The sequence below is a fragment of the Gossypium raimondii genome, chromosome 6, assembly GCF_025698545.1.
Source record: "Gossypium raimondii isolate GPD5lz chromosome 6, ASM2569854v1, whole genome shotgun sequence".
In the NCBI taxonomy this organism is placed as follows: Eukaryota; Viridiplantae; Streptophyta; class Magnoliopsida; order Malvales; family Malvaceae; genus Gossypium; species Gossypium raimondii.
In genome coordinates, this window is record NC_068570.1 from 7,561,717 (window position 1) to 7,572,275 (window position 10,559).

General features: G+C 36.0%; 1 pseudogene; it reads left to right on the top strand.

Annotated features, from left to right (window-relative positions):
* The first annotated feature begins 4,867 nt into the window (after window positions 1-4,867).
* On the top strand, window positions 4,868-6,890 carry LOC105771722 (uncharacterized; annotated as a pseudogene).
* The last annotated feature ends 3,669 nt before the right edge of the window (window positions 6,891-10,559 follow it).

Below are 10,559 nucleotides of genomic sequence, written 5' to 3' on the forward strand. Positions count from 1 at the left end.
CAAGAATTTGCTGACCGTCGAATTAGCATATGAAGTAGCTTCTGCCCACTTAGTGATAGTCGATGACCACGAATGATATCCGCCCCACATAGAGAAAAGCCATGGCTTCCATTGATTCTTTGTAAGGTAGGATCTTATTCTACCATCATTAACAAATCAGGGGATGAGCTACAGTCTCAGTCATCTTCAAAGTCCTGAGGCTCATCTGGACACATATCTTGCTCAAAAGGAGATTCTGAGTCAATAACAGTGTAGCTCATGTCTTTGATATCTGGAGACCTGTTGTAGGGACGAAAGCAGATCCAAAGAAAAAAAATCTAAGAATATTTATCTGTATAGTATGATTAAGAATGAAATGAAAACAATAAAGGAATATTTGCTCAAAATGAGAAACAAAGATGCATTTTATTAAAATAAAGATATTGAACATAAGCCTATCTCACAAAAGGATTCTTATTACTCCTAGACTTAGAGCAATAAGCGTGTTTTGGACATTACTTTGAATTAGGTCTAAAAATATAAGGATCTCTTCCACAGTCCTATTGTTCAAAACACTCCCAAATGTGCTAAAGGCAGACGCCTCATAAATTCTTTTCATCAGCTTCCTCTTTGGATACGGCGTTAATGTTCGAATTTCCCCACATTCCTTCCGGGCCTTTGTCTTCTTCAAAGAATTCCAACTCTTTATTATCCATTAGACTCTGCACCAAGGCTTTGAAGTCAGCGCACTCTTGGATTTCATAGCCTTCTCTAGCGTGAAACTCACAGTAGCTCCTCATTCCTTTTGGTCTCTTCTCCAAATTCTGAATGGTTAATCCCACGTCTATCATTTGTTTCAAAACCCATTTCAGTGGGGTTTTTACCTCTGCAACATTGGTTTTGGCTCTTTTTCCTCCATTCTCAGCTATCGCGTTTACTCCTGGGTCTGGATTACTGGGTAACGGATTTCCTATCAAATTAGGTCCAGATGGATCATCAAACTTCACGATGCCCATATTAATGAACCTTTCGATCAACTTTTTAAATGTAGTACAGTTTTTAATTGAGTGCCTCATAGTTCCTGCGTGATACTCACATTTGGCATTCGCATCGTACCATTTAGGGTATGGAGGTTGCATGGGTTTTGAGTAGAACGGAGCTACTACATGTGCATTAAACAGTTTCTGATATAACTCCTTATACGTCACTGAGATAGGTGTGAACTGGAGTCATTCTGTATTAGGCCTCGAGTTGGATTCTTGCCTTGAAGTGTCTTGATAGCCAGTGGTTACGACCCTCGGCTGGCCTTCAGTGACCACTTTTGAATACCCTTTATTACACAAGCTCAGATTACTCACTTCATTTTCTTTGTGCTTTGGGGTTGATCTTTTGGCACTTTCCCCCGCATCTATCTTCCCACTTCTTATGGCATTTTCGATCATCTCGCCAGACATTAACATATCTGAGAAGCTCATAGTGGCACTTCCCAACATGTGGTTAATGAATGGAGCCTTCAAAGTATTGATGAAAAGCATGGTTGTCTCTTTCTCCAAGAGTGGGGGTTGGACTTGCGTTGCCACTTCTCTCCATCTCTGGGCATATTGCCTAAAGCTCTCACTTTGCTTCTTTTCCATGTTCTGCAGTGTGATTCTGTCAAGCGTCATGTCTATTACATGGTTGTATTGCTTCATGAAAGTTCGTGCTAAGTCCTTCCATGAATGGATGTTGGCACGGCTCAGTTGGTTGTACCATTTGGCAGCCGTACCGATTAGATTATCTTGGAAGCAGTGGATCAACAGTTGATCATTGTTGATGTATCCCGTCATCCTTCGACAGAACATAGTTATATGAGCTTCAAGACAACTAGTCCCGTTATATTTTTCGAACTCCAGCATCTTAAACTTAGGTGGGAGCACTAAATCAGGGACCAAGCTCAAATCCTTGGCATCAACTCCGCAATGATAGTCGGTGTTCTCCATGGCTCTAAATTTCTCCTCTAGCCATCTACATCGGTCCTCGAGTTGTTTTGGCAAGTCCATTCTTACTTTTTCCATTTCTGCCATGTCATCGAGATCAGAGACCACAGGGTTGGTAGGGTTGTCCCCGGGATTAGAACCCGAGCCTACTTGAAAGTGCATTGGTACTGAGGCGCTAGCCCGATATTGAGGTCCGATAGTGACATGTGCTCTTTGGGGGCACATATCTAATTGTGCCTGTGTGCTTGTCGGGGTAAAACTTGGAGGATAAACAGGATCCTCCTGATTAAGTCCCGAATTAATTACAGGGCTCTTTCCTTTATCAGCCAATAATTGTGCCAGTTGGCTCATAATTCTTTGGGATTCCTGCGCGTCTTGTTGGATTTTATCCAATTGTTCTTGCATCTTATCTTGCATTTCTTTTTGCATTTGTTCCAGCCTTTCTAACCTTTGATCCATTGTTTTTGTTTGACATCGAGTACCGTAGTGATATTTGGTTGGTGGATTCTTGTTGGTTTCCAGGGTAACTAAAATAATTTTACCTAATTAGGGTCATTTTGTGAAAGTCTAATGCATATGATGCAATGTAATGCGAATGCATGGAATGAATGCAAAAAAAGACATTGATTCTTGGTTCAATCTTATTAGAACAACTTTACTAGAAAACAAATCTCTTTACATAAAGTGAATATATATACGGCTTTGCCTCCATAGGCGAAGGTACCAATCCCTTTCTTCATATCCGGATGTTAAAATCAAATCTCATCAATTTTCCAAAAAAGGTGTCTCTTCTATCTCTTTTTTGCTTGATCCGGGCCGCGGCTCGTTGCTTATTCATCTTCGTAATGCTTATTGGATTCATTAAGAAAGCTGGCACTAGCGACCCTTGAATAGTCCTCGTCAGCTTGAATCTTCAGGCAACGAGGCAAAGTCGTGTACTCATTCACCAGACTATCACTCTTCTCTTATCACGTTTTCTTAGACCATATTCAGACAACCGTATTGTCTCCACTTTATCAAGAAACCCATTTTCTTATGACAAGCTCTCTATTTAGCAACTGAACGCGAATCAACACCTCCTTTTTTATGATGAAAATGCAATGCAATCATAACCAAAGCAAAACGAAACAGGTTAGTACAAAGCAAAAACAAGCAAGAATAAATAGAACACCTATTCGGGTGACCACTAGGGGTTTGAAGTGGCCCTACCTAGGGTAGGCTCCTAAAGCTCATTATATGCGGTTTGGTTCTAAAGCAAAGGTACCCGAACCAGCAGATTCCTCGATCCTCACCCATTATAGGCTCATACGGACCGAGTTCGGTTCAGGGGAATACATTTTCCTATGGCTGCACGGAGATGAAAATCTCACGAAGACATGGGTACGGATGTATCCCGGAAGCGATTCACTATCCCATGTGGAGGTGAAAACCTCACGAAGGCGTAGTTTCTCACTCCCACTTAGAATGGTGTGACCCACGGTCATGCAATGCAATGCAGCAGTATACCAAGCTTAAACTACCACAGCAATCAAATCATAATGATAAAACCAAAATCAAGACGAATGAAATGCAATGAAAGGATCGTAAATTTAAACAAAATCTTTAATTTTCGACGAAAAGACAAAAAGTAATCAACTCGTGGCTTGCCTCTCGTGTTTTGTCCCAAGTGGAGTCGCCAAGCTGTTGACACCATTTTTTTTATGAAACGGGGTCGACTTGGATTTTGAAAATGAAAACGGAAAAACGGGAGTCGCCACCAATCCTTTTTTGATAAGGTGTGATCGGATCACCTTGAAAAATGGTTGTTTTTAATAAAAGATTTAATTTTATTAAAACAACGATTTTGGTCCACGAAATTCAGAAAAACGGGTTCGGGAGTCGGTTACGTACGAGGAAGGATTAGCACCCTCGTAACGCCCAAAAATTGGTACCTAGTTGATTAGTTAATGTCTTAATGTCGAAGATTGAAAACTTTGAAGAGTTTTAAAAAAAATACGATCCTTAAAAAAAACTCGAATAATAGATTGAAAGTTAAAAAGATATTTGGCTATTTGGTCAAACGAGAAATTGAGACCCAGCACGTTAGGGCACATTCTCTCAAATTTCCAAACGCAAATACTGCCTTACTTCGAAAGTTTAAAAGGATATTTGGCTATTTGGTCAAACGAGAAGTCGAAACCCAACACGTTAGGGTACATTTCATTGATTTTCCAAACGCGAAATATTGCCTTATTTTAAAAGTTTAAAAAGGATATTTGGCTATTTGGTCGAACGAGAAATCGAAACCCAGCACGTTAGGGCACGTTTTCTCGATTTTTCAAACGCGAAATATTGCCTTATTTTAAAAGTTTAAAAAGGATATTTGGCTATTTGGTCGAACGAGAAATCGAAACCCAGCACGTTAGGGCACGTTTTCTCGATTTTCCAAACGCGAAATATTGCCTTATTTAGAAAAACCTTCCTTTTGATGTTTGGTATTAATAAGCATGACAAAACAATAACGAATAAATAAATATAATAGGCAAAATGAAATGACGACAAGGTAACAATAATATAATAGGCAAAATGAAATGACGAGGCGATTACATAAACAAAGCAAACGAATAAATAAATAGAACTAACAATTTAGAAAAGTAAAAGTGTACATGAATAAATAAATAAACACCAAATAACAATGATAATAAATGGAATAAATACAATTATGTAAATAATTTATATGCATTTCTTATTTTCATAACTTAAAATTATACATGCATACATATTTTTTAAAAACAACCATTTTTTAAGGTGATCCGATCACACCTTATCAAAAAAGGATTGGTGGCAACTCCCGTTTTTCCGTTTTCATTTTCAAAATCCAAGTCGACCCCGTTTCATCAAAAAAAATGGTGTCAACAGGCTTATTACTGCAGCTAGAGACCACGCTTTGACTCTTCAGCAGGAGAGTGATCTGAGCCTGTCAATTGAGCTTTTCTGCTATGTAGTACTGTTAGAATCTTGGTTGCATCACAAATCTGATACAGATGTAATGCTAGATTTCGACAAACTGATTTCAGCAGGAAGATTGGCCCTTGCTAACTTTTTATATTCATACATTAATATTGATTTGACATAATATACTGTTTTTTCTTAATTTCTTTCTTTCCTGTTTTTGTATTTGGTTAAGACTAGGACATAAAGGCCTTCATTTCTCCTACTGGTTTGATGCTTAACTTTCATGAAGAGCAGTTGGCTAAAATTTTACTTTTAGACCTAATTTTTTGGTGAATTTCTTGCAGATGGTTAAGTTTGTCAAAGCCATGCATGATTCTTTGCTAATTGAGTTATCAGAGCATGGAAATTGTTATCTGTCGTAAGCTCTCTACTTTAAAGCATGGCAAAATGACTCTTTCACCTACCAACAGAAGGCCACTGCCTAAGCTTGTTCCTTTCACCATCTTGATGCTTGTTTCAGTTTGTGTGATTGGCATGTTAACCGATCGCCAAAAGATATCGTATCTTTTTCCTCCCACTTTGGGACAAACCCCCTACCCCCTTCATACGCCTACCACAGTATTACCCTGAAAATGTTTCAATGGAACACTTGTGCCACCTATATGGATGGTCCATACGTTTGCAACCACGATGTATATTTGACAGCATCATGTTTAGCCCTGAATTAGACTTGCTTGATATCAGGTGGGGTGTGCTGAAGAGAAGATAGTCCATGGTGCATTTCTTGGCCCAATTGCATCCCCTAGCTCACATGAAAGTCCATTTGTTCTTGAATCACGGGAATAGAGAGCTGTGAAAAGATTACTTTGCAATGCAGAGATATCCAATGGAGATCTTCTAATAACATCAGTACAGATGAGCTGCCAAGACTGTTGGTTTTTTTTTGTCTAAGAAAGAGAAGATGGATAGTAAAATTATCTTTACCCATTGTTTTTTTTATCCTCTTTGGAGAGATTTTTTCACGTTAAATTTGTGTGTTTAATTTCTCAATTCTTCCGCTATTTTTTTACTTGTTTGTTGCTTAATTAGGTTGATCCCCAACAGACAGATCAAAATTTAACAATCAAAACTAACTACTTGTTCTTTTTATTCTTATCCATATGTTTACATACAAAGTATACACTTAAATGGGAAAACTTTATCACTATAACTTGACAAGTTGGCATGTCTAGATACATGAGATCACTCATTGACTGATTTTTATCTTTTCAGCATCGTTTACATTAACCTATCAAATTAAAGAAAAATAATCTAACAGCTTTTTTAAATAAGTTGACAACTTGTTGACTTGTATCAAAAGTTTCGAGACAGTTCACAGTTAGACTGTCTCCCACTTTGGCTTGCACTTAGCTTGCACTTGGATTGTCCGCCACTTTAGCTCTCACTTTTGGCTTGTCTGCCACTGCTGCATGGTTGGCCAACTTTCAACAAAGACTACACACTCTAAAATTGCTACAATGGTGTGATGGAGTGCCACCCATGTTGCACCTTGAGTTGAAGCATTACATGTATTCCTTTGAGTTTCTTGTGGATTATAGCAGTTGGCGAGCCTCAGTTCATATCTATAACACTATAACTGTTGGACTCTCACGCTAGATCGATCTAATCTTTTCTGATGCAAGATGGCATTGCAGCTATTGCTTTCAGAGTCTTGAAATTTTCATATTTAAAATGACTGGTTTTAACCTTGCTGAAAGAGTGAAAAGCACGAACCATCTAAGTTATCTTAGGATACAAAGAATCATTTGCAGGGGTGACAATCTTTTCGACATGCTTCCTGAAAAATACACCTTCCGAGGGTTGACTAAAAAGATGGATTCCAACCCCCGTTCAGCTTCAGCAGTTCATCTTCCTACATATTTGATACAAAATGCAAATAGGTTTAGGTTCCTTCTCCCCGATGGATGTGTAAGAATTCAAGATTTTATAGCTAGTCCTTGAAGTTGCAAGTGACATGACCTGAAAGCTCATTTATATTATTCAGAAATTTTATTTTTGCTTGTTGCCTCATTTTTTAAAGCTTTATTGAAGGAGGAGCATTGATTTTAGCATTGTAAGTTAAACAAGCCATGGCTCGGGACACAGTTGGAACTTTGTTATTCCTCTCACCCAAGTCCAGCCCTAGGTTGGTTTGTGCACGTCTACTGGGCCAAGTAGGTAGTTCCCGACCGTTGGATAAGTACAGATGAGAATATATAGTTGGCAATAGATACAATACTAGTAACATTTTTAGTTTTTTAGTAAAAGAATAATTAAAAAAATATAGGATATTCCCCTTTGGCTTCTACTTGAATTTTGAACAATTTATTCTTAATTATTTGATTTTTAGATATTTGGAAATATAATTTCATTTATTTTGTTAATAACTAGAAAATAAAGATAAATAAAAAGTTACATATATATATACAAAAAATAATGTCTAGTTAACTCTTTGGATCGGTGAATGTGATTTGAGTATAACACTCAAATTACGTTTTAGTAATTTAAGAAAAAAACAGGTGTGCCATTGTTGGAGGCATAGGAAAATACCTAAGAATCCAAGTAAAAGCTTATTTAATAAGAAAATGGAATTCTTTCAACCCATTATTGATAAAATTGGGGGAAAGTTAACTAATTGAGAAATCTAATTGTATCTCTCTTTAGGCCGATCATTGGAAACTTTTGGTTGGGCCATAACAGTTATACTAGGAAAGTGCATATGCACAATTGGGATATTTATTTGCAAACTTGTTGGATACTTGGATTAGGTGGGTAGAAAATTAGGTATGTCCAACTCATGAATGAAGGGTTTTTGGCAAAGCAAGTTTGGAGGATTTATTTTTCAATATTCTCCCTCTATTTTGTTATCCATATATTGCAATAATTCATCTTTCGGTACTCTCAACATAAAACTTAAAAGACTTTTATAGACTTTTAGATATGAAATAGAATTCTCAAAAGAAGACACACACACATATATATCTATGAAAAGAGATCCATTTATATCAAGTAAAACTAATAGGATTTTACGATTGAAATTTTAACAATCCAACTATTGAACTTATCAATATAATTGTACTTATCATGCATGTCAAATCTCAAATCAATCTAATATCTTTATCACATTGATCTAAAATATTGTTTATATTAATATATATTTAATGGTTGAAAGCTTTTTACATAGAACAAATCGTTAAAAAATTGCTTCAAACTTAACATGCATGATCTATGTGAATCGAACATGAAATTCAACAATTAGATTGTTAAAATATCAATTGTGGAAAAAAGTTATAAAATGGTGTAAAACCATATTCGTTTGACACTAACTAAGTGGATCCCTCCCATATATATGCTTAAATGGTTATGATGTTGGAGTGGGAATCAAGCTCGTATTATTGAAGGCAACTATAACTTATTTAACATGATAGTTTCTACCCTTTTAAATAAGATTTTTGTAATATGATCTTTTTGTTATTACTTTTGAATAAGTCTGATAGTTTTTAAGAGTAATGATATCTTAGATTCAGTTAGTTATTTTTTTGGAGTATGATTCTTAAAAGTGATTGAGCTTTTATGCATTTGATCTTTGCAATTACTTCAAAAAAAATACACAACTCAATTTTATCGCCTTTCAAAATTCTATATGGTATCAGAGCATCTAAAGCTCTTAAAAGCCTAATCCCATTTTTATTTTTTTCCTTTCTACTATCTCACGCACAAATAACAAAATTTCTACCCTTCTATTTCACTTAGTCATTTTGAAGCTCGTGTCAATTTTGCTTTAAGTCATTCATCGATCAACTTTTGGAGTTTTTACTCTGATGCCTCTTATCATGTGACAGTGAATTCGCACAATCTCCATAAGTATACGAGAACAGAATAAGCATTTATCCACTTACATATGTTCTTATAAATATAATTTCAAGCTTTTTAACCCTTTATGTGCTCATTCCATTAAACAAACATTATCTTTGTTTCAAAATTTTGCCAAAATGATCTAACATCAATTGATTTTTTTTTCCTTTTAATTTTCTTGTAAAGGATTTGCATACTCAAAAGTCGTTGATGTGGGGTCGGAATCAGAATAAGAATAAACTTTATTAGTGGCCTCCTCTATATAACCCACTATCATTTGCTTATCACTTATCTATCCAAGTTCAAATTCAACTATGGCATCACCAACTAGGTCATCTATATTTAAAAGATCTACATTTTCTTTTGAATAAAATTTCCCTACCATTCTCTACAAAAGACATTGTTTTTTTGTTGCGTAAGAGAGAGGCAACAAGTGAAGGAGGAGCAATTCCCCTTATATGGGTGGAGAGTCGTGAAGAGATGAGGTAAAAGAGAAGAGGAAAAAGAAGATCCGTCTACCAAAGAATAGGAGAGGCATATTTAAGTTTGACTACTCCATGCCATGTGTCATCTTTTGATAGGTAAACACGTCATTCAATGGTTACTTATTAAGTTGGCAATGTGATCTAACGTGACTAGATTGCAGGTAATATGGGTGATAAGTGATAGTTGTCTAATCAAAATGGCTAGGTTATCAAGAGTGGATGAGTGGCATACATGTAATTCCGACAAAATGTGTGTAGGATGAAAAATGTAGACCAAGTGGTAGTATTTTTACCCACCAATGCCTTATATGCTATATTGCATGGGTTCAAATCCCACCAAACGCAAATGTTGAGATTTCCTTGGTGGATGGTTGTGCCCCACGCACGGTCCGCCTTCTCAGGCATCTAACAAGATGTTTTCGCCCTATTAACTCGTTAAAATATTTGTGGACTCCCGACAAACAACAATTCAAATATTTCTAAAAAATGATCTCATTTCAACTATTTATTATCCTTAAAACAATGGGCTACAATTACAAATTTTGCAAACTCATGTTGGGGACAAAATTGTATATAATAGTATAGAAAATATAATTTTTTGTCAATTGAAAAATTCATAGTTTCATTTAATCTTTTTAACCATTTAATTAAATAGAAAAATCATATTTTTAATAAATTAAGTAATATAACAGAACTTTTAACTTTGGCTATCAATGTTATTTTATTTATTTATCATCTCAACCTCTCCACAATATTATTTTTGACATGGACGTTGATTAATCATATTTTAGAAAATAATAGAAGTGAGCCAAATCCGGTGTTCTCTCTCTCATCGTTCATAATACCATTGTTATAATCACAAGTACATGATGTGATGGAGGAAGCACAAAGTTCCAGAATGTGAAGATTGGTGGCCAACAAAGGTCAAGGCGCCAGCCAACTTCCTAACGCCCGTTTAGTCATTTCATCTACCAAATCATCCTCATCTTATTCTATAATTTTGGTCTCATGTGTCTTGGCTTTTCATACGACAATAATTATAGACGATTTTGGTCTCATTCTGATGGACAATCATAAAGGTAAATGCATCCCTATCACTCATTTACTTTCCAGTCTTCGATCCTCAACATTGTCGGCATACAAAAACATGTCCTTCGCCTTTCATTTTATTTATTAGATACCCAAATCTTCTTCATGGAGAGATTGAGAAATGTAATGACTCGTGAATATATAAAATGTCCGGTTGGAAGGCACATTTCAACACTTCTCACTTGCTTCTTAATATTACAAT